The 25,592-nt window shown below is 43.3% G+C and overlaps 1 protein-coding gene across 7 annotated transcripts in view; it reads right to left on the bottom strand.

Annotated features, from left to right (window-relative positions):
- Positions 1–25,592, bottom strand: part of DLGAP1 (DLG associated protein 1) — a 2,415,981-nt gene that overhangs the window by 2,262,028 nt on the left and 128,361 nt on the right. For 2 of the 7 annotated variants that reach the window (XM_069219943.1, XM_069219946.1), the window contains exon 2: positions 23,669–23,741. The exons of the other annotated variants lie outside the window; for them this stretch is intronic. The gene's annotated coding sequence lies outside the window, so the exon portion shown is untranslated. The remainder of the gene's footprint in view (positions 1–23,668; positions 23,742–25,592) is intronic. 7 annotated transcript variants of the gene reach the window in all.

Genomic DNA, 25,592 nt, shown 5'->3' with positions numbered 1-25,592 from the left:
CCCAAACCCAGTGCCGACCAGCCAGCTCAGAGACTTTGGGCCTGATTCTAACTTTGGAGGACGGTGTTAAACCGTCCCAAAAGTGGCGGATATACCACCTACCGTATTAGGAGTCCATTATATCCTATGGAACTCGTAATACGGTAGGTGGTATATCCGCCACTTTTGGGACGGTTTAACACCGTCCTCCAAAGTTAGAATCAGGCCCTTTGTCTGTACCATGGGTCTCTAAGAAGCAGCGTCGCTGCCTGCTCATCAGAGGGGTATTATCCCCAGGACTTAGTATCCTTTCTTTATTATGTTTTGTTGTTAATGCATGTTGTTGGTTTTCTGGTATAATTCTTTTCTCTTCTGTGTGAAGTAAAACATGGGAGGGATGTAGAGAGCCATCCGGACTCTCCTTTACTTTGTAACCGGGTCTGTGTGTTCTGACGAAAACGCAGAACCGAGGTTACGTAATAAAGATGGGGCTGCGCTTACGCAGTTCCCCACGAGACGGTAACCCGAGTACACGTGTCTTCATTTTCCCCTCCAAATGGCGTGGCCCTGTTACACCACACAAACCACTTTGAGTAGGGAGGTGTGTTTGTGGGAGGGAAGGAGGTGGATTATAATTTTACATTAAACAATGAGTTGTTTAAGAGTACTAGTTAATAAATCAGAGTGGTTGTATCCATGCATGCACACAACGGTAAACTATATGAGCACTAGTTAGTTTTCTTACTTTTCTTAGAGAATTGTCTGTCCTCACATTCCACAATGAAAAGGTCCTAAGGAGACTTTTATTAATATTTGTAAGCTTTAAAAAGGAGCTATTTTGTAAGCTGATGACTTTCGCTTGCCTCATTCATTCATTTTCATTAGGATCTGAACCCAAGAATGAGTAAAGTTTGTTAGCAAATACCATCTATTTGAAGTCACTTAGCATAAACTAGCATATATGGGTATGCCAAGGTATAGTTGTTCTTTGGGTTCTCCTTTATTACCATTCACTTTTCAGTGAATATGAACAAATAGCTAATGCTGTGTGAAAAGAAAACTGATTGAAAGATCTCATTGTTTTCCATTTTCTGAATTGCCTCCAGGTCTTGGGGGCTGAAGCAGGGGCTGCACCACTAGCTACAGCACCCCTGTTTGCAAAGCAGTAACCAGAACACAACAAAATGAAATAATACAATATATTACAGTTATATCAGTATATTGCTGCAAGCTGTGAGCGCAGTTTTCCAACTACCAGAGAATGGTTCTAAGGGAAGAGTGCACTGTAATACACCACATGCCATAATGAGAAGCATCTGCAGCTCATGTCCACAGAATAGTGACCGGTTCTATTGATTAGGTGCAGACTAGTATCTAGGGCCCTGACTTATATTGTTCCTGGAAGGGTACTCTGTCACAATGGAGACGGAGTACCCAGTGCTTAATTTGTAAATAAAAATGTGCTGGTGCCCAAAGCCCTCCTCAAATACGCGGCTGCTGCATTTAATTGTGTGAACACAGAATACTGAGGCGGGTAATCCTGACGCCATCTCGGGCCTCTTTAATCTATATGAAGCCACTCCCTGCCCCTTCAGCTCACTCTTGCAGCTTTCTACTTTATCCCTTTGTGACTCTTTTTCGTTTTTTCCTTCTTTCGTCCCATATCTGTCTCTTGCTCGCAGAAAATGCTTGAGGCAGAAGAGTAAGCCCCGGCCCTCAAAAATAAGTGCAGGTGCTCAGCACCGGAAACAACAAGCACAAATTAAGCACTGGGAGTACCCTTCACGTCAACATATTGGTTCGCCAGTCAGTTTTAAAAATGGCTGGACCTCTGGTGTAACAGAGGAGACTATTTTGTCTGCATCATGGTACGACCTGTCCTTTGGTCCAACAGAGTAAGGGCCATGAGAGGGAGACCTATAGGTCCACACACCTGATTTAGATGGGCGTACATACAGTTTTCACTGCTCGTCACCGCCAGGAAAACCTTGGTGGTAAGGGGCAATAAAAACTGCAAAAACAACTCCCTTGTCATGGGCGATAAACCCACGGGGAGTGGGGTATTGTTTTTTTTAATTAAAAAATAATCCAGCTTTGGGGTTTTGTTTTTGGAAAAAAATTGGAACTTTGCCGAACGCCTCCGTCATGTTTGATGGAGCTGTACACCAAAGTTTTAGTGCACTGATAGGAACCACCTTGACAGCGGTTTCTGTCAATGTATTAAATGTCGGCTGACCTGAAGTCCTGTCACACATGCACCAAACCCACAGGTTAGCGTTTTGTCCTTGCAGCATGTGCATAAGGCAAATGATTGGTTCTTCTGCTTAGCTTTATGAATGAAAGGGGTAGTTTTACATTGTGTGCATACACTAGGGCATTGGTTTCACAGTGTATCTCGATGGAACAGAGACGTTTGTGCAGCATGTTCATTTACAGAGGTCAGGAGACTCATTCTCCAGCTCATATCCAGAGTCAGAAGAATAAGAGTGCTGCATGTACACAGATAAGAGTTTCGTACTGCAACAGCTGCAATACATACATAGGTTGTTGAATTTCAATAGATTGTGAGCCCTTCAAGAGTCTAATTCGGAAGCCTAGATACAAGGACCCAGGAGGCAGTTCTACAGCACATGTACACACCATGGCATTGGTTTTGCAGATAATGTATACGTGTCAGGGCGTCAGTTTTGCAACATTTCTCACAAATGGCAACATGTGCACAGGCCAAGAAGTTAATTCTACAGCTTGCTCACATAAGTTGGGTCCTGCTTATGCGGAATGTGCACAGGCTTGGCATCTGGTACTACAGCCTGTGAATAGTTGAGGGGTCAGCTACATACCTCATCTCCAGAGACCAATGGATAGAAGCACAAGCACTCACCATGTGATCCAGCATGAAGGAGAGAGCTGTAGACACAAGCACACCAACACACACGGTCACATTTACACAAACATCCACGAGGGGCAGTATTGTGCTATATGAAAGAGCAGCACCATGAAGAGTTGGAAAGTTTTACATAATTTTAGGGCTCCACATTGAATAATTAAATCCCATCCTTATATACCGTATGGGCACACCCCTAATAGAAACCACACGGTCATACCCCAAATAGGACTACTTATATAGACATCTCATAGATCTATTTTTGCTTCTATCTCCGAGTGCTGTTAGCGTATCCTGCACACTTACTATATGATGACAATCACAATGACAATCTCTTCTATTGACAATTCCTGAAATCTATGCATGTCCTTTCCCGATTTATCAAGGCAATGAAATACACTTCCATCCACATTTATCAGCCTGTTCCGCAATCAGTGGGACACAGACTGAACTGACACTAAAGCAAAGAAATAGCCTCGATATGGTCATTTATCTGAATGAGCATTTCAAGGCTAGTGGGAGGGGAAGCAACTGAGGCCATGGAAGCCTGTATTTGGGGTTCTAGACCTGCCACTGGCATCTCTATGACTCCCGCCAGCACCCTGGGGTATTTCTGCAGCAGGCATAGCAGGGCATAAGCAGGTATAGAAAGAGAGGAGTGTAAGGGAAACAGTTGGGGGATAAAAGAGTGGAAAGAACGACAGAAAGGAACGACCAAGATATGCCAGAGAGAGAAAAGAGACAGAGAGGGAAGGAGGAAGAAAAGAGGGGATGGATCAAAAGAAGGAAGGAAGGCAGAGGTGCTGGTTTAAACATCTTTGCCAAGGCTGCTTTTGGTTCCTGGAACGGAACAGCATTGCAAAGCACACCCATGCCTTACGCAATGGACACGCTAACACTGGGACAAAGATCACACTGGCAATGAAGCAGAAAAGGCACCTCTTACCCACTGTGGCCAAAACAGAACACCCACTGATCACACTCACATGGGTTTAGTTGAAGTCCCAAACTTCATCCCCCTATACAGACCTCTTTTATTAGGATAAACCAACAGGGGCAAACTACAGTCTGCATGCCAATACACACAGCAGTGCCAGGGGGAATTGGAAGTGACGAATGCTGAGCTATGAAACAACTGTACAAGATAAAATATAATTCCATGAACAGATCAAGGAGTTGGTTCTTCAGAGGGCGTACGCATCAGGGGGTGGTCATTTAGTTTATGTCCAAAATTCATGGATTAATAGTGCAGCATATGGAATATGCGGTAGAAGGAAAAGCAAAAAAGTAAGGACAGTAAAACAAGTGATCAGGAAGACTGGGCGTGGGGGGTGCATGGTATCAGGGAAACTAACACATTATGACCCCACTTTTAGAATTGCTAGATAAAAACTAAAAGACAAGGAACTAGAAATGTGAGTCAGGGATCATTACTAGTTACAAGGAGACAGGTAACAATTAGGATAGCTCAAGTGTTTCAGTTCCATCAGAAATTATACAATAATAAAAAAAAACAATAAACATCACACCTCGAAGTATTTGACAAGCACTTACTGAAGTGGGTGGCAAAGCACAACACCCTTCAATCGTGCAGCAATTTATAGGCACTTAAAAGGCAGGAGACCAAACACGGCTGTTCTTGGATGTCCCACCCATGAGACAAACTAAGGAAGGAAATTCTGTTTTGCAATAACCATGGACAAGTTTTGGTCAAAGTAGAATGAAGTAAAGTACCTTTACCCAACTTCCTCAAGAGCGAAGTTCCTGACTTTTCATTTAGCGAAGTTACATTTCTCCCACCCCTCCTTTTAAACTTCACCTGTCCCTAATGTAAGTGTGACACGGCGGTGCTTTAAGAGATGAGCCAACTACATTTAATAGAGGAAACGAAAGAAGGACAGAGTGCCAGAGAAAACCAAAACATGGGCCTTTCCCATCTAGAACAACCCAAACTACACCAGAACTGCCCCGACCTCTGAGGTCTTCAGAGAGTAACAAATCTCTCCTCGACATGAACCACAGCACAAGTATATTCTTCTTCATTGTAAATGATCCTGAATCATAGCTCGTTAATATACTCAATTATTTTACAATATCTCCTATATTTATACTTTTTTTTCTTCTGGACCTTAAGTTGTTTATCTCTTGATTAGTTGGGAATGTCTAGATTTGTGTGCTGTGTAATCTCTGCTAGAGTAATTGCTTCTAAATATATGAGTGACAAAATATAACAGGCTTGTCTCTGATCCATATGGAATTTCGCAAACTAAGAAGAGCTTTGCAGGGATGTTTGTCATATCACTTTTCCATAAAACATTTCTGTCAGGTGTTTTTTTATCATTTCTACAAAATGAGTTACCCTAACATTCACGTATGTGTATGTTGGAATCTTTGTATGGTTTTCCAGAAAATAAACATAAAGCCAATTTCATGGAGAGGGTCAAAGACGAAGGGACATGCAGATCTAGCCAAGTTATAGTTATGCATGTACAAATGTGTGTTTGCACAGTGATTGGGGCAAGAGCATAGAAAGAGGTGTGTCGAAGGAATACTGTCTCTCAAAGTTGTTTCAGTAGAAGAATGTAGTGAAAAAGTCCACCTTGAATGCCTACGACCTCGGTTGCATACACATGTAAGCTGTGGAGTGAGGATTGGTGCAAAAGGAAGGTCTGTACAATCACAAATCAAAATCACAAGGGACCTAAAACTCCTGAAGGAGCCAAAAACAGAGTTACAATCCCTCTCAGGAATTACAAGGTTTTTGTAGACACCAGGAACCTGTCTTGTTCGCCCTGGAGATTTGAGCTCCTAAAACTATGCACATTTTCAAGGGAAAATGTGGGGGAGAATGAAGAGTTACAAGTGGAATTGGTTCCAGAATAATTGGTTCTCCTGGTACCTCCCCATTTCTCAGAGGACTTTTATGGTTCAGCTTCATTTCACCATTAAATCTGCACCTTTGGAATTAATGGGACACCTGGTATTATTAATGCTGGGATGCGGAATTAACACCTCCCCAATGGGCACTGATAAAGAAGTTATAAGCGTATCAATGATTATTTGTCACATATCATTGTTTGAAAAAGGAACAACGGTTTCACTTGGGATCTCATTGTGATTGGGTGCAGGCATCATTGCCAATTAAAGCGGGTCCAGTAAAAACTAGAAAAGGTTTGCAGTTACTGGTGTCATGGCAACTGTTTCACTCATCACTGAACAGTTCCAGAGCTACAGTGGTCCAGGAATGATTCATGGCTCCTCGATTATGTGTTTATCAGCCCCATGGGCATTCCTGATCTTTCAAAGAAAACAATAAGGCACAGTGACAGAACATCTAGGTTCTCCCTCACTAGGTGAGGATGAGCCATTGCACAGTTTTCAAAATGTGCATTTATGTACATTTTCCCAAGAACGCATTAAAATATAGTAGCTAACATCTCGTAGTGCTACTGCTGGGTGTCACCGAATGCCTGACTAAAATATTGCATCGCAGATCATGTGCAGTGAAGCAGCAAGTTCTTGCTTTTAATGGCCTTTTCAGATTCATCTAGCCACATGCCCCTTCCCATGACTAACGATAACCTAACATTTATCAAGACCTCTCAGCACAGTTGCCAAGGAGATGGATTCCCAGACATATGCCCTCACTTGGCATTAATGTGTGGTTTTCAGTGCTATAATATGATACATCGATAAAATGTCGTTTCCAGAAAGAGTAGAACTTGTCACAGGGAAACAAATCCAAGCTTTGGCACAGCCGATGGCTCTGCTTTGTTCTAACTAAAGTATTTAGAAAAGCTTGCTGAGCGTACTTTGGGCATGGAAAATAGTTCCTCTAAATTGCAATGTAGGCTGGAAAGGGAGGTGGAAGGATACATCAAACAATCAGTAGCATGAAATAAGAAAAAAATATTTTTGCGAGGAGTGCGGGACACGTGGAGGCACATTTAGTAATATTTCACGCAGGGCAGCAAACAAAATTGCTACCCTGCAGTGTGTGATATGGAGAAAGGAGAAACGTTCCATATTTTCAAAGACATGGAGCATTTCTGCTCTCTCTTGTGCTAGCGCACTGTTAGCTGCCTTGCACCAACACAGGGACCTTGCACCATAAATCAAGGGTGCCTGTGTTACAGGTAGGATTGTTTTTGTGATCGAAGGGACACCTCCCTGCAGAAAAAGAATTCTAAGAGTCCTTTTCCCCTTTCTATGTGGAAACACTTGGAAAGAGGAAATAACGAGGAAAAGTGAAGGTGTTTCTCCTTGTCACGTCTCACTGGGGAAGGCGTAGCATTTTGCTGCATTCCCAGGCTTACTAGCTGTAGTTGTTCTGGGAATGCAGCAAAACTAATGGGTGGATGCATGGGAATACCCATGTTCAACCCTTGGAAGGTCTCCTAAGTTGAAATGTAGTAAAACGCAGTGCAAGCAACCTCGTTGAGTCACATTTCTTTACAAATCCACAGCCTGTGTTGTCCTTGTGTCGTCTTGCACAATGCAAGAACAACACAATGGCTTCATAATGTATAGTGTATATCATGGCCCTCGATGTATAGTTTAAAGAATTGGTAATAATAGGTAAAAATACAGTTTCACCTTCAAAAGTGACCTAAACAATTATTCCATACACCTCTCGTCTTGATGTATCTCATCTTCATCCACGCATGTACAACTAAAAAAGTACACACATGTTAAAACTCTGGCGAGAAAAGCACAATCATTTTAACAGAAAAGTATAGTGATAATATTTATCAAATGCTTAATAGACTGATGAGTTCATACAGATGTGACTGGGTTGACAAAAAAATATTTGTACACTTCTGGAATTCTCACCCAGAAAGGTCCAATCTCCCACCTTTGCATGATTAAACTACTCTCTGCAATAATGTCCCCAAAACTCCTGGTTTCAGATATAAACACTCATAAATAATTTTCACAGAGGTTTGAGACAAAGTTTACAATGTATATAAAGCTATTGGCATATAAAGTAAGTCATGGTCCAGGCCCATCTCTAAAAGCAATTTCCTCAGTTTGGACTGATTAACACAATAAAACGCCATTGAGAAGTCCATAAAAGCTAAATAGATGACAGACCATTTTGCTACTGTATATTTGCCACTAATTAAGTTTGAGTTTAGGCACTGTTCCACTGTGCCAATGCCAGCCGGAAAGCCATGCTGGCACGCATTTAAGACCTATTTTCCCCCATTCCAATAGCATGTTGTAAAAAACTCTACCAAAAATGTTTGCAGGAATATCAAGTGATGATATTAGGTGGTAACATTTTGGCTTAGAATGATCGCCCTTCATAAATACGAAACAATCACCAACTTGTCCTTGAGGGAGGAATACTGTCACCACGTAAATTGTTAAAAACATTTGCCAACAATGGAGTCCATAGCTCCATTTAGCATTTTATTAAGTCAATGGGCACTCCATCAGGCCCAGGAACTTTCACCCACTTTGTTGTATTTGCAACCACTACTTTTTGGACCAATATTTCTATCATGCAGAAGGGACCTTCAAAACCGGCCTAATGCTTAACATTTCCGGGGCTTTATTGGTTTGAAGCAAAATGAGCCTCCCAATCTGCCCCACTTATATGACAGCTAATGGGAGTTAATGACTTATTCAAAGACTGAATGTTATGCACAGTACTCCAAAACTTTTTGCTGTATGTATAATAAGCGAAGCCTGATGAAGCTGAAATGAAGGTTTTACATTTATTAGCGCTTAAACGTAGTTTGAAATAATCATGTGTGACTCTAACCGAACTAATAAAGATTGTACGGGGACAAAATGTGCCCTTAGAGTAGTTTGCCAACATTTATAAGCGTGCTTTATATAACGTGATGTATTAGAATTGCACTAATCCGACATAATCATAGACGTGTGCTACGATTTGCTTGTTTGAAATGTTTTAGCTTAGCATAACTTTAGTGCAGGCTTTGGCCTAGTTGCCTGGTCTCACGATTTAGATGCTCGTATTTTTCCAATGTGCTAATAAACGTGTATTTTTGCTTGAAGCTGTACTTTTCCACTGAGATCGTTCACATGCTTATCTTAAAGTTTCGTGCCAGCTTAGCATTTTTCTCTTTGCTCCAAGGTCGATCTGCAGGTGCGGACAATGGAAGCTCTGAAAGTGAGTTAATTGGTATAAAATGTTGCAACTTGCGTACCCATCTCCAAGGATAATGTATGCTTAAATAAAAGCTTGAGAACTGTCGTTTTTGATTGGACAATTTGAAGCTAACCTATGAACCCTCCAATGGAAGACCCTACTGGATTTGAACTGTTGTCTATAAAAACCAGGTGCACGAGAAGAAAGTAGCCATTACCAGCTCGATACCCGCCATTTTGCAGGACTTTGCAGCTATTATGGCCCACCTTGCTGCGACGCCATTTTGAAAGAGACTTTGATGCTTTCTCTAATCGAGAGAAGGAGACTTTAAATGATTCTTGCCCTAGAGACTTTAATTTTGATCCCTTTGCATGAAGTAGTAGTTTTACCTTGCCGCCGTGAGGCAATTGCCCCGTCCACCCCTGCCCCTTTGCCCCGTCCCATGCTGATCGAAACAGTACCCATGCTGATCGAGAAACGGTACCTGTGAGACGAAGACTTCCTTGTATGCTGATCGTAATTGGTAAATATGAAAGGAAATTGTAAAATTGCATTGTGTTTTCTTTTAGGTAACCAACTGCTGATTTTTGACAAGAGCCCTAGCTAGGAGTTTTCCTAAATTAATGTTGCTAAATTGTTTTTGCATGAAGTCCCACATGCCGATGCTAATTTGAGATTAGATGAGGATTCCTTTTGTTGCACGATGCAATTTGAGACCTTGTTATGCTGACTAAATGTATGCAATTAGTTCATTACAGATTATACTATTAGTGATTTGCATTGCTATTATCGAATGCCTTGTTATTCAAATGCTGCATAGATTGCACTTGTCTCGCCGCTATGGACAGCTATTAATGTTCATTTATGTTTATCATTTGGTGTTGAGACACATTTATATTGTGCTAGCTTTGTTAATATAGGGAAATAAATTCACTAACTTTGAATAAACTGGTGTGGTTATTCCTGACTGAAAAGTCAGGGTTCGCCGAAATGTATTCTGGATTAATTGTTAAGTGTTATGTTGATCAGGGCATTGCTTATGTTCGTTATTGATTATTGATTTAATGAAATTGACTGATTAAGGGTGTCGAGGGTCCCACTTAGCCAAAAGATTCATCGGCCTAAAGAGCGTCCAATTACAGGTAAATTATTAATACGGAACGCTCTATCAGTAGATGGTAGCAGAGGACGGTTCCGCCTTTTGGGACCCTGTACTCTTAAAGTACATGGTGTTGAATTAACGGTTACGCCCTTTGAGACCCCACTCGAGAAGTTGAATTAGATTTTTCTTGGGTAAAACTGATTGACAGAATGATGATGGGCTAGGTCCACCGCGACTTTCCCGGGATCTCGGAGCTTGCGAATGAACAGAATGGAGGTGTGGAATCAGCGTTGGCGGTACTAGTGATGGTATGAGTGAAATTAGGGTTTTGCGCTTGCACAGCTTATTGCCGCAGATTGGGTGAAAAGGTTGCGAGGAATTTTTTTTTTCTTTTTAGAGGATAGCGGAGGTGCGACTCCGAGTGTAGAAGTAGAGAAGTCGTCGAACTTTATAGAAATAGCGGAGGTGCGACTCCGAGTGTGAGAGTAGGGAAGTCGTCGAACTTCATGTGCGTGTGGCGCTTTGTGCAGAAAAAGGTCCACGTGGTTGTTGTTGTTGAGACGGGCCCTGCGAGGTCAAGAGACTCCGGAGTATGTTGTTTTATGTTGTGGTCTGGGCGGTTTAGTAGGTTGATCGGGCGTGGTCAACGAGTCGGTACGTGTGTTAAGGGAGTGAAAGGAACTTCGACTTCGGGCTTTGACAAGATTCTAAGTGCACTAGAATAGATCATTGACAAGTTGAGAGCGATCTGCGGGTCAGATTTGCTTGCGAACGTGGGGACCGAGAAAGATGGAATAACTGCTGAGGCTAGTGAAAAATCCCTAAGGTCCTGAAGCGATTGTGTTACCCTTCCTGTAGTAAACCGACAGATCTGTTTTATATTTTTGGTAGCTCGCGATACATGCAAGAAGTTGTTACGAGAGGAGCTGAGTGAAGGAGGACTAGCCGCGAGGCTTTGTCAGCCGCAGAGTGTGTGAGTGTGACGTCACTAGGAGCCGCGCTGGGATAGGTTGGTTGCAGAGAAGGGTCGCGCACGGATTGGACGCAGTCCGTGGGGCTCGATTGGAAGGGGAAAGGCAAGCGAAGAGTATTCCGGGAATTAAAGTCACCTATTGATTACAAATTTTGTGAAATAAAAGACGAGAAAATGAAATTTTTTAAAGCATTAAGGAGTGCGATGAAGGGGGAGTCTTACATTAAAGCGAGCGTAGGAGAGGAGACGCCGCCCGAAGGTACACCAGCTTACATTGTAATGGAGGAAAAGGGGGTAGCTCCGTGCCTTTGGCTAAAGCAATGGCACAAGCTGACAGAGAAGCATGGGAGCGTAGCATTCCCGATCCATGGGACATTCAATATAAGGATACTAGAGAATTTGAGATTCACGATGTACGACATGAAGGTACCTCCAAGGCCAGCACAGTTTGAGGCTCTAGCAATTTGGGAACTGATGGCTAGACAGCAACAGCAAAATAAGTTCGAGACCAGGATAAGAAAGGTAGAAAAGACACTAGCGGACGCTAGGTGGGATAATGCACAGAAGGTGTGGAGGTCAGATGTATTGCAGGGGATAAAATTGTTTCCCGCAATTACTAAGGAAGAAGAGGAGACAGGTAAGAAAGCTACCTGTAAGACAAACAGGAGGTGTTCCAAGGATAGAGAGGACGAGGAAAAGTTGAGAAGAGAAGAGGAGTTAGAGGATGAGGAGTTAATCATGCAATTGCTGAACGACCGTCCACCACCTTATGCGGAGAGTGGACAAGGTCCAAGTACCAGTTCTGCCCCTCCGGCATCGGTACAGAATAATGAAACTCAGAGTTCAGGAGCATCATCGGGATCTAAGGACCCGAGTTTACTGTTCACCCCGCAGATACCGCAGGTTAGGAGAATATATCCAGATGTGCCCATGATGAAACCAGCAGAAAATTATCAGCCGCAGGTCCCAAGGTACTACAGCAGTGATAATAGTGCAGGAATGATTCTAGATCCAACCGTAAGGGGAGTACAGAATGGTCACAACCCAACATTGGCACAAGCCGAATCAACTCAGTTTTTGATGCCTCAAAAGCAGATGCAGGGGGGAAATGCACATGCTCAGATGACGGGGAGTCAGATGGGCATGCCGGCAATGATGACCCATAGTGTGGGAATGAACATGTCCCAGATCATGGGAAATGGACAGAACCCAGATGCGATATCACTACCCATTACTGTAGGTCCACCGGTACCTTTGTACAGTCAGCCTAACTTAGGTATGAGCGGACAGGGATCAATGCTGCAGAATGGGACAGAAAGGAGGTGCATAGAAAACACTCCAGGGATAACTCCGATAGCGGCTCAGCCAACTGGATCTGGGTCCTTGATGGAGTTTAGTCCCATATGTGCTCAGTCAACACTGGTGAGGTCGAGTCCCCCACTGATGATACCGCTGTCATCGAATACTGAAAAGTTGCCGCAACCCTCGATGGCAGTCGATGTGAATGCTACACTGATGGGGTTGAATGCACAACAGCTGACACAGTGGTTCAACAGTCTAAATTCCACACAAAGTTCAGCCAGTGGGAAGGGAGAAGACTATCTGAATAGGGTCAGGTTGGGCATGGAAGCACAAGAATTGGTGGAAGGGACTATGGGTGTGAATAGGTTAGAGTCCTACTCGGAAGAAGAGCTGAGGTATTTATGTCCCAGGATTACGAAAGAAGTGAATAAGGTACATAAAAGCTTGCAGGAAATAGCTGACAAAAATGGGGTGGATATAGACAAGACAAAACACTTGAGCAGAAGCTACAGATTGGATTTTGGGACCACAGATTTTGAACACATGAGGTCAGCAGGCATGAAGGCGCACCTTAGAGAATTGCTGCAGAGTGCACAAGTGTGGAGGTGCTTAGACAAGTGGGAAAGCAGGTGGGTAAAGAGAAAGGAAAAGAGGAGGGACAGTGCTACAGAGCTCAATGAGAAAAGACCACAGAGTAGCGAGGCAGTAACCATGTTACCAATGAGGGAGACAGCAGGGGGAAAATTAATACATGTACCATGGCACAGAAGCGACATTCAGTCCTTTACGGATGATTTTCCCAAACTGAGGGAGAAACCGATTGAATGGTATCAACAGACTGATAGGTTTGTGAAGCTTGCAAAATGTCTCTGGGAAGACCTGAACACCCTCTTTGAGATTGTGGTTCCAGCAGATTTGTGGGAGGATTGCAAAAGAGCTGTAGGTTGGCCGACAAGTGAACCAGAGAGAGACAGGGAGACGGGTGCACCATCGCCTATGGTGATGAGCCTGTACTATAAGGTGATTGAGCATTTGAAGACGAAGGTGGCCGCGAAAAATGTGGATTGGCAGAAGATCGATCGAACGGCCCAAGAGGCTAAAGAGTCGATTCATAGTTACTATGAGAGATTGTTGAAGGCGTTTAAGAACTACAGTGGCACGGAAACAATAGAGGCGAAGGACATGCTTCATTTTGTGTTCAGATTTGTGGAAGGGCTGAGACCAGAGATAAGCCAGATGATAAAGTCGCATTTGATTTGTTGGCAGTCGAAACCTATTGATGAGGTGTTGAATTATGCGAAATACTGTAGCGACGAAATTGAAGTGAAACAGAAAAGGTTGAAAGAGAAGGTGATGATGATGCAACTTAAAGCAGCTCAGACAGGTCTGCAAGGGTTGCAAGGGATGCAAGGGTTCCAACAGCAGGTACCGCAACCGCAGCCGCAGTTGCAGGGAATCATGGCGTTTCAGCCACAGATGAGAGGCAGAGGCAGAGGAGGTTTTGTGAATAATGGTCCGGATTTGAACACTGTTGTGAATGGTGTGCAGGCAATGAAGAAGGTGATGCCGTGTCACGTGTGCGGAATCGTCGGTCATTGGAAACGCGAGTGCCCGATGGTGGTGCAGGAAGGTGCAGGTGCAGGTGTTGGTCAGCAAAACAATGATGTCAATGCATTTCAGACAATGAGGGGACCGAAAATGAGAGGTCCAAACCCAAATTTTCAGACCGTAAATCAGTTGCAGGGATTACAACCTATGCAGCCGCAGCAGATGCAGATGCCTCGTATGCAGGTGACGCAAATGCAGCCAATGCAACAGCAGTTACCCATGGTACCTAATCCAGCCAAATGCCAGCCGAAGTTGCAGTGGTAAAGTGTAGTGCTCATACAAAAGGACAGGACTATGGCCCTCATTCTGACCCTGGCGGTCTTTGACCGCCAGGGCGGAGGACCGCGGGAGCACCGCCGACAAGCCGGCGGTGCTCCAATGGGGATTCCGACCGCGGCGGTAAAGCCGCGGTCGGACCGGCACCACTGGCGGGGTCCCGCCAGTGTACCGCGGCCCCATTGAATCCTCCGCGGCGGCGCAGCTTGCTGCACCGCCGCGGGGATTCCGACCCCCCCTACCGCCATCCAGATCCCGGCGGTCGGACTGCCGAGATCCGGATGGCGGTAGGGGGGGTCGCGGGGCCCCTGGGGGCCCCTGCAGTGCCCATGCCACTGGCATGGGCATTGCAGGGGCCCCCGTAAGAGGGCCCCTACATGTATTTCACTGTCTGCTGCGCAGACAGTGAAATACGCGACAGGTGCAACTGCACCCGTCGCACAGCTTCCACTCCGCCGGCTCGATTCCGAGCCGGCTTCATCGTGGAAGCCTCTTTCCCGCTGGGCTGGCTGGCGGTCTGAAGGCGACCGCCAGCCAGCCCAGCGGGAAAGTCAGAATTACCGCCGCGGTCTTTCGACCGCGGAACGGTAACTTGACGGCGGGACTTTGGCGGGCGGCCTCCGCCGCCCGCCAAGGTCAGAATGAGGGCCTATGTTTCTCTGGGAAATGCATATGCGGATCAAGTCGCAAGATTTTGTGCCTTGAATTGTATATTACTCAGAGATGAATGGAATTCGATAAATGAACCAGAACTCGAACCAGCTGAAGCATTTGCCTTGAAAGTTGTAGATACAATAGATGAACTAAAAGCATTACAGAATAACGTCAGGGAGGATGAAAGAGATTCCTGGATTAAATCACAATGTATAAAGAGACCAGATGAGTTATGGGTTTCAAATGAGGGAAAATTTGTTTTGCCAAACAGTCTCTTATCGAAGCTTGCGCGGTTCTATCATGGGCAAGCTCACCTAGGGAGAGATGCCATGATAAGATTGTTCAAAACTGATTGGTTTAACCCCAGATTTCGTCAAGCTGCAGAAGCAGTTTGCCATCGATGTGTCACTTGCCAGCAGATGAACCCAGGAAAGGGAACAGTTGTGAACGCGAGCCACATTGGTAGAGCAAGTGGCCCGTTTAGTCGAATGCAAATGGACTTCATTGAGATGCCTGTGCATGGAGGTCTGAAGTATGTGTTGGTGATTGTGTGCATTTTTAGTCACTGGATTGAGGCGTACCCCACACGTAGAAATGACAGCCTTACAGTTGCAAAGCTATTGTTGAGAGAGTTGATACCACGTTTCGGATTCCCGATCTCTTTAGAATCAGATAGAGGAAGTCACTTCAATAACGAGGTGATAAAGTTACTTTGCGAAGCGCTGAACATTGAGCAAAAACTGCATTGTAGCTATCGCCCTGAAGCATCAGGACTGGTGGAGCAGATGAATGGTACACTGAAATCAAGAATGGCGAAAATATGTGCATCGACAAATTTGAAATGGCCTGACGCATTGCCCTTGGTGTTGATGTCAATGAGAAACACCCCTGATAGAAAGACTGGATTGTCCCCGCACGAAATTCTCATGGGCAGGGCTATGAGACTTCCTGCAGTTCCCGCAAACGCGCTTTTGAATATTACAGATGATATGGTGTTAGACTACTGCAAAGGTCTGGCTGACGTGGTTCGCTCTTTCTCTCACCAGGTGGAAGCAACCACCTTGCCACCGATACAAGGTCCAGGACACGCACTGAAAGCAGGTGACTGGGTCGTGGTAAAGAAGCACGTGAGGAAGTCGTGTCTGGAACCCCGTTGGAAAGGCCCTTTCCAAGTGATCCTGACGACAACTACCGCTGTGAAGTGTGCGGGGGTTCCCAACTGGATTCACGCCAGTCACACAAAGAAAGTGTTGTGTCCCACAGATGAGGAAGTTGAAGCGCTGAAACTGCCAGTGCCTGATAAAACAGTGCTGGGTGCTGAGACAGAGCAAAACCGAACTGAAAGTGAACAGGCAGGAACAGGAGAGAGAGAAATATTCTTGGAGGACGAAGAGACTGACTCACTTGGGGAAGACCAAGGAGAAAGTTCAGACAGCGACGAAGCAGCTGAAGGTGTGAGGGCAGCTGAAGGTGACAAAGAACCTGAAGCAGCTGAAAGTGATAAAGAGCCTGATGAAAGTAACGGTGACGAAGGGCTCGAAAAAGGTGAAAAAGCAGGAGAGCCTGATCAACGTGATTGATTCCCCAGAAGGAGGGGACAAGGCAGAACAGAACGAAAAGGTTCAAACTTCCACAGAAATGGACACGGTGCAAAGAGGAGACTAAGTATATCACCAATAAAACAAAGGACTGAAGAAGGTTTGAACGACGGAGAAAGGCCAAAAGTGAAAGAGAAAAGAAAAGAAGTAACTGTCGTGGTACCATCCCCGAGTGAAGAAAAAGACTTGACAAAAGTGGAAAGTACCAGCGAAGCAGAATCGAAAAGAGAAGCAAAATTGAAAAGGAAAAGGATACCGAATAGGAGATATTCCGGTCCTGAATGGGCATATGTAGTCAATGACGATTGGACTGACGAATTTGTATCTCTAAGCCTCGAGAACGAAGAAGAAGAGATACCAATAGAAAAGAAAAGTTTTATGGACTCTGTTGATTGAAAGGGTGATAAATGATATCGCTTGCTACAATATAACGTGAAACAAACAACCAGCTGAGACACTGCTAAACCGGATGAGACACTTGCTGAACTGATAAAGACTGAGTTATTGCTGAATTGAGACAAATGCTGCTAACCGATAAGTGACTGGCCTCTTGAAGAAGACTGTGTGAACATTGCGCTCATTCAGCTTTGTAACTGAATTGCTAAATAGTTTCTTTATAGGTGCTTCTAGCTCTCTGATTCTATACAGATCATGACGCAAAACAGCAGAAAGAAATATTGTAAATATGTGTGTATAGGCTTGATAATTGCATGTGTACTAATAATAATGGCAATAGTGCTTGCAATGCATGGAAAGGGTGAGAATGAGAGAATCGATGCTTCTACTTTTGCTCCTGTTACTGTCACTGAACTAACTGCATTGAAAAGACTAGAATTAGATGAGAGACACTTGCATGATAAGAAAGAGCTTTCGTATAATGTTTTCTATCGCTTGCTAACAGAATATGTTGAGACTATGGATGCGAAAGATTGTTATGTGTGTACACAGATACCGACATCAGTAAAGGAAGGGGTGACCTATCACCACATGCCTCTTACATACGGGATTACATGTAGTATAGTAATGTCTAGATTTTATGGTCAAAGTAACATACAGTATTTTTACTCGAATTATGATGTTACCTTTGCATATGTTCCTATAATAGCGCAGCTAAGCCAGATTGCTAAAGATTGGGATGCTAAAATAATGAGGGAATTTTTCGAGCCAATGCTACCTTTTGAAACGGCTCACGCTCATAGGGAAAATCTTACCTGCTCGCTCTCTGCAGTAGAAATAAGCTTTTTAGATCCCACAGATGATAGAAGGGCACAAATGAATGCGAAATTAGAAAAGGAGCTACATAAGAGGACTTCAGTAGATAATTATGATTTTGCCGCAATAAGACACAAGGGAGAATAGCTTTAGATGCTTGGCATGTAGGGAAATTTTGTATATATCGAGGTGAATCTTATTATGATAACATTTTCGTAGGAGCGAGTGAGTGTAAACATACGTTTATCTTTAAGGCCAAATGGACATTCATGATGAACGGACTTGACCCTGTCATACCAGGTGTATATTACATTTGTGGGTATAATGCCTATTATCGTCTTCCAAAGGGATGGTGGGGGAGATGTTATTTGGGTATAGTGTTCCCAAAGGTTTATCAACTGGATGGCCTATCGATGATTCAAAAGACATCTGGATCCCATCGTATCCAGAAAAGAGAGACCGCAGCTGCTGTGGTAGGAGATATATTTGGAGCCATGATTCCTTCATTGGGAGTTGTGTTGAATTCCATCAAAATAAGAAAGTTGTCTACTATAGTGGATAACATGTTGACAAAGTTTTCAGGTGCTATAATCCTGATAGATGCTGAGCTTGCAGCGGAAAGAGCTATGACTCTTCAAAATAGGCTTGCTTTAGACATTCTTTTAGCAAAGGATGGCGGCGTTTGCAAAATGCTTGGTGCACGACACTGTTGTACGTATATTCCAGACAATAGTGTGAAGATTAAAACTATGCTTGCTAATCTAACAAAAGAGAGTGCAGATTTGAAGGAACTGAAAGAACCAGGAGTGTGGGAGAAGGTTGGAAAAGGACTTGCTTCAGTGGGAAATTGGATTGGGGGAATATGGAATGGAATATTACTAAAAATAATACAGGGAATATTAATTGTACTGATTTGCATATTTGGAATTTGGGGAATAAAAAGGGGAATAATAATGATTATGGAAAGAATTAAAAGAAGGAAGGAAGAGAAAATGATGAAAAGAATGGCAGAAGAATATAAAGAAAGAACTAGGGGAATTAAAAGGAAAAGGGAACTGACAGAATTTTAATGGAATAAAATTTGTGGAAATAGTTTGTGTGATGACAAGTAGTCATCAGAGGAGGGATTGATGAAGCTGAAATGAAGGTTTTACATTTATTAGCGCTTAAACGTAGTGTGAAATAATCATGTGTGACTCTAACCGAACTAATAAAGATTGTACGGGGACAAAATGTGCCCTTAGAGTAGTTTGCCAACATTTATAAGCGTGCTTTATATAACGTGATGTATTAGAATTGCACTAATCCGACATAATCATAGACGTGTGCTACGATTTGCTTGTTTGAAATGTTTTAGCTTAGCATAACTTTAGTGCAGGCTTTGGCCTAGTTGCCTGGTCTCACGATTTAGATGCTCGTATTTTTCCAATGTGCTAATAAACGTGTATTTTTGCTTGAAGCTGTACTTTTCCACTGAGATCGTTCACATGCTTATCTTAAAGTTTCGTGCCAGCTTAGCATTTTTCTCTTTGCTCCAAGGTCGATCTGCAGGTGCGGACAATGGAAGCTCTGAAAGTGAGTTAATTGGTATAAAATGTTGCAACTTGCGTACCCATCTCCAAGGATAATGTATGCTTAAATAAAAGCTTGAGAACTGTCGTTTTTGATTGGACAATTTGAAGCTAACCTATGAACCCTCCAATGGAAGAACCTACTGGATTTGAACTGTTGTCTATAAAAACCAGGTGCACGAGAAGAAAGTAGCCATTACCAGCTCGATACCCGCCATTTTGCAGGACTTTGCAGCTATTATGGCCCACCTTGCTGCGACGCCATTTTGAAAGAGACTTTGATGCTTTCTCTAATCGAGAGAAAGAGACTTTAAATGATTCTTGCCCTAGAGACTTTAATTTTGATCCCTTTGCATGAAGTAGTAGTTTTACCTTGCCGCCGTGAGGCAATTGCCCCGTCCACCCCTGCCCCTTTGCCCCGTCGCATGCTGATCGAAACAGTACCCATGCTGATCGAGAAACGGTACCTGTGAGACGAAGACTTCCTTGTATGCTGATCGTAATTGGTAAATATGAAAGGAAATTGTAAAATTGCATTGTGTTTTCTTTTAGGTAACCAACTGCTGATTTTTGACAAGAGCCCTAGCTAGGAGTTTTCCTAAATTAATGTTGCTAAATTGTTTTTGCATGAAGTCCCACATGCCGATGCTAATTTGAGGTTAGATGAGGATTCCTTTTGTTGCACGATGCAATTTGAGACCTTGTTATGCTGACTAAATGTATGCAATTAGTTCATTACAAATTATACTATTAGTGATTTGCATTGCTATTATCGAATGCCTTGTTATTCAAATGCTGCATAGATTGCACTTGTTTCGCCGCTATGGACAGCTATTAATGTTCATTTATGTTTATCATTTGGTGTTGAGACACATTTATATTGTGCTAGCTTTGTTAATATAGGGAAATAAATTCACTAACTTTGAATAAACTGGTGTGGTTATTCCTGACTGAAAAGTCAGGGTTCGCCGAAATGTATTCTGGATTAATTGTTAAGTGTTATGTTGATCAGGGCATTGCTTATGTTCGTTATTGATTATTGATTTAATGAAATTGACTGATTAAGGGTGTCGAGGGTCCCACTTAGCCAAAAGATTCATCGGCCTAAAGAGCGTCCAAATACAGGTAAATTATTAATACGGAACGCTCTATCAAGCCCACCAGTATATCCGAGTGGGGAGAAATTATTTCATTCTGCTTCCTTGCTGTCTCACCTTTATATTGTTTCATCAAGGAATCTACAATGGCCCGATCTCTTGGTTGAGTACTAAGGGTCTATAAGGTGTATGAAGCGACTGATAAACCCTTGAACAAAGAGCAGTGAAACTTTTGACTATTTTCCCGCCATCCGCACCCCCTCTTGTAGGCAATCAATAACTAAGGCTATATTCTTGTGACCACTTTGCCTAAATAGGTCAAGGGATCACGTAGCTTCCAATAGAGCCTAAGATTATCTGCATTATCTGCACAAGTTGTTATATTACAAAGGCAGCAAGAATCTTCGGAGTCGCCTTACCTGGTAGATCTAAGGCTAATTTGAGTGTGTCATGGTCCCCATAAACCGCCCTAACCACATCTCCAGATAACAACTGATTAACTAAGTTATGGGAGACAAAAATATAATTAATTCTAGAGAATTTGTGCCATTAAAATCACCTGCGAGACTAAGATAAATTTGATGACCTCTGGAAACCTTTTTTGGTACAATATTTGAGATACACACAGACAGACCGAAAATACAGTGATTCTGCACATTAATAAAATCGTTATTATAAAACAAAATACAATTATTATTTCAATATTTTGCAGGCCAAAGAGAAAAGGAATAACGGTCCAATCAGACACAAAGTACGAGCAGTTCGCTTTAGGAGTCATATGTATAACTATATAGTTGTGTTTGTGAGTTTTGTTTATGGATCATACTTTTTACATATTGGTTATTCCTTTTACTTTTTGGATGTTTCTTCTATTTGCTCGCATAGATACATAGCACAACACTCTTTTAGAAAGGTAACCTCACATCCTCTCAACTGCAGATTCTAGTGAACGTCATTGGGCCTGATTCACAAGGACTTTGCTGTGATTTACCACTGAGTACTCCTGAGATACTTCCAAAATTCATGAGGAGGCCAGGAGTAGATGAGTAGATGGGCCTTCCTCTTGCATTCCATTAATAAGGCAGTAGTACGTCAGACCTAACCACAGCAAAAGCTTTATGAATCAGACTCAATTGCATTTCGTTTTTAATTTAGTATGTTTGTGAAACATCATGTACCTCACTGTCAAGAATGGTCAACCAAGAATACACAATCACGCCAGTCCAACAAGGAAGTGACATTGTCCACCATGATGGTGAAACAAACACACCAACCACCAGCCAATACACAAGTAGCCAAAGGTTTTGTTTGGTTGGTAAGTCCAGCAAGAAAGGGGTCCAGCGACAAGTCTATATTTGAAGAGGCTATTTCAGCGAACACAACGAATCATTGATCTTTGGTCACATTTCCCCAACCGTTCCACCAAAACAGATTACAGTATTTCTTTGCTGAAAAGTCCTGCAAATACAATTCACAGCTTCACAAATACAACCACCAGCAGTCTGGGTTTGCCATAATAGTAAACCAAACTCAGCACATAGTGGCATACAAACACAGGCCCTGCTTGGATCACTGGTCTGGCAAATTTGGAACCCATCTAGGAGTAGCCATGGTCTATGTTTGTCAGGCCTGTATTTATGAAAAAGGACTTCAGCCTCAAGAGGCGTCATCCATGTTGGTCACTAATTTTGATCAAGTATGCAGTGAAAGATTGTAAGTCATGACAATGAAAATGTTAATATGCTCAATATTTACCAAAATCAACAGAGGATACTGTTGATTTGGCTATTGACCAATCAGCATCCTGAAGATGCAGGCAATGTTTAAGCCTTCCTAAATGAAAAGTATAAATTAAAGAAGGAAGGTCTAGATAGTCCTACGGTGACCTTTAAAACAGGAAAGAGGAATAGTGGAGGAAATACTATCTCCAATCAGGAAGAGAAGTAAGATGGCAGTGACAGCATTGTGAAACAACACAAAATTGAGCTAAGACCATAACTATGGGAACGCTGAGGGAAAAGAGCCATATGTTGTTATCACACCCATACTGTCACTCAAATGAGAGAAGCCTGGGACTGATAAGTATCGGAAGTAAATAGGAATCTCTATATATCTGTCTTTCGTAACCAAAACTTTGAGAGAAATAGACAATGGATTCTTAAAGCCTTGTTATCAACCTTGGCTAAAACAGTTTAATATTCAAGGGATAAAGACAAGACTTAAAGCAACACAGATCAAGGAAGATCTCTGAAAATAACTAATATTCAGTAAACCTAAAATGTGCAATTTTAAAAGTGAACGCAAGGTTTTTACAAAGCACCTTGCATATGGGTTAAATGTATTCCTTTTAATTTAAGTTATTATTATTATTATTATTATTATTTGCTCCTTTGAGCATTTTGGGTACCCTTGTGCTTTATGCAAAGAGGAGTGCTATACTCTTGTGTTAGTATTTAGGGCCAGATTTCCGAAAAAGTGGTGCAGTGCAGTGCAGCATGTCACTTTACTGCGCGGCACTGCCTTACATGGAAAGGGCAGGAATGCATCGTATTTAAGTAATATAGAGCATTCTTGTCACTGACTCCTGAGCTGGTGCACAAGGGGGTGCCTAGCGCCAATGCTGCACCCTTGCACCACGGTGCAAGGGTATCTGCACGCATGCAGAATTGTTTTTATGCAGGAAGGGGCACCTCCCTGCACAACAACAATCCTGGGAGGCTTTTTCCTCTCATGGAAAAAACAAAGAGAATTAAAGATATTTCTACTCATTGCGCTCCCCCCAGAGTTGGTAAATCTCAGGATGAGTCAAAATCCATGGTTATTGCATGGGAACACCCACTGCAATGTTCATGGAATGCCTTCCTTGCTCAGAACAAGGCAACACAGCAATTTGTGCTGCCTTGCTTTACTCATTATCTATGAGTCCATTCAAAGCCACACAAAGTGGCTTTGCGTGGCCTCATAAATATGGCTGCAAGGAATGCACTGACATTGTGTCACAAATAGTGATGAAACAGTGGTGTAAGGGGGTCATAAATATGCTCCTTAGTTTGTAAGGATATTTCAGGAGGGTTCTAGAATGAGAAAAAAAGTGTCCTGGTCAGGGGTTGGATGTTGTGTTCTTATCTCCAATAAACATTTTATTTGTTCAGAAACTTCCTTCATTTCCTTCATCCTAAAAAGGAGGTTACGCTTTCCTCCTTGTGAGGTAGACATTTTGTTTTTGGTGGTTTCCAGTAGGTAGTATTAGTTAGGAACATGTTTTTATAGAAAAAATATTTTTTGACTTGCCTATATCTTCTCCAAATCTTCACAAAAATGTATGCTGGTGATTCTTGTTGCGCGTGGAAAGTTTCAAGGTGATCTGTGAAGCAGAGGTTGAGAAAAAGGGGGTGTCAAAAAATGTGTTAATTCCCATAGAAGTTTTGTACGTGACTACAGGTTTTGTTCCTCAGATTGTGCTTTTTGTTATTTGGTGTAAATCCGTTCAGTAGTTTTGCCGGTATTAAAGGGAAAATACATTTGTATATCTAGGGCCGCAGGTCTGTCATTACGTTTTTGAGATGTTCGCTTTGAATTTGTGAATGCGTGCCTCAACAATGCTGTGATTGGCTGACCAGAAAGTTGCGGCTGCCATTTTAGGTTATGGGACACAGTTGTTCATTCACAGTAGCACTCAGACACTCATGCAGCGACTGACAGACACTCATACACCCACTCACACACACACTCAGACCATTATGAACCCACTCACAGACCCACTTAGACACTGATGCACACTCTCACAGATCCAATCAGACACTGACGGCCCACTCACAGACCCACTCAGGCTGTCACATATGCATTCACAGAACCACTCAGACCATCATGCACCCCCTTTCAAACACAGACACTCTCACACCCAGAGATACCCTCTCACACCTATTCTCACACCCAGAGAGACAGACCCTTTGGCCGTGCATGGTGTGGGGTTGGGTGGTTACAGGGGGTTTGGCCAACCCCCGCTGTGCATGGCCAAAGGCCGTGCACCACAGTGGTTGGATTAACACATAGGCCCTCTTTCTAACCCTGGCGGTGTAACACCGCCAGGGCAGAGGGCAGAGGAAGCACCGCCAACAGGCTGGCGGTGCTTCCTGGGCCATTCTGACCGCGGCGGTAACGCCGCGGTCAGAAAAGGGGAACCGGCGGTTTCCCGCCGGTTTTCCCCTGGCCCAGGGAATCCTCCAGCGCCGCCATGGGGATTCCGACCCCCTTACCGCCAGCCTGTTTCTGGCGGTTTTCACCGCCAGGAATAGGCTGGCGGTAACAGGTGTTGTGGGGCCCCTGCGGGCCCCTGCACTGCCCATGCCACAGGCATGGGCAGTGCAGGGGCCCCCTAACAGGGCCCCACCATGATTTTCACCGTCTGCTGAGCAGACAGTGAAAATCGCGACGGGTGCCACTGCACCCGTCGCACCCCTGCAACTCCGCCGGCTCCATTCGGAGCCGGCATCCTCGTTGCAGGGGCATTTCTGCTGGGCCGGCGGGCGCTCTTTTGGAGAGCGCCCGCCAGCCCAGCGGAAATGTAAGAATGGCTGCCGCGGTCTTTTGACCGCGGTGCGGTCATTTGTTGGCGGGACTTTGGGCGGACCATAGTAATTAAAATGACTTTACATTAAAAAAACATAGTAATTCACTAAAAAAGCAAAGATTACAGGGACATTATAGCTAGGAACTAGAATAAAAAAAAAAAACATTGAAATCAACTTTAAAAACCACAGGTTACAGGGATGTTATAGGCAGTTTTTGAATTTACTCATACAAAACTATAGAAATTCAGCAGTTAGAGTTATTTCAAGTAACTATAACTCACACCCTAAGGTAACTATAACTCTTGCCCTCTCAATGCACTGCTAGTTACTCTAGATATTACTCCACTCATGACAACTTCTAAAACATCATTAAAATATAAAATAAACCTTAGCAGTCAAATTATTGAAGAAAAAACTGTACATAGTAGGGACACGATGTATAGTTAGCTTAGGGAGCAAAATACCTTAGGGAGCATTGTCACAAAATCGTGGCAAAATTATTTTTGTTTTTTTAAGTGATTTTAACCCTGCCGGGGTACCTCAGGGATCCCAGCACCAGAGCTAAGGGGTCAGGGTGACTTTACCCTGGCCCCTTGTCTGATGCCGAGTCCCAAGGTGGCTGCCAACACTTTCTGGTTTGGAGT

The sequence above is a fragment of the Pleurodeles waltl genome, chromosome 2_2 (assembly GCF_031143425.1).
Source record: "Pleurodeles waltl isolate 20211129_DDA chromosome 2_2, aPleWal1.hap1.20221129, whole genome shotgun sequence".
NCBI classification, from domain to species: domain Eukaryota; kingdom Metazoa; phylum Chordata; class Amphibia; order Caudata; family Salamandridae; genus Pleurodeles; species Pleurodeles waltl.
This window is presented reverse-complemented; position numbering and strand designations above follow the sequence as displayed.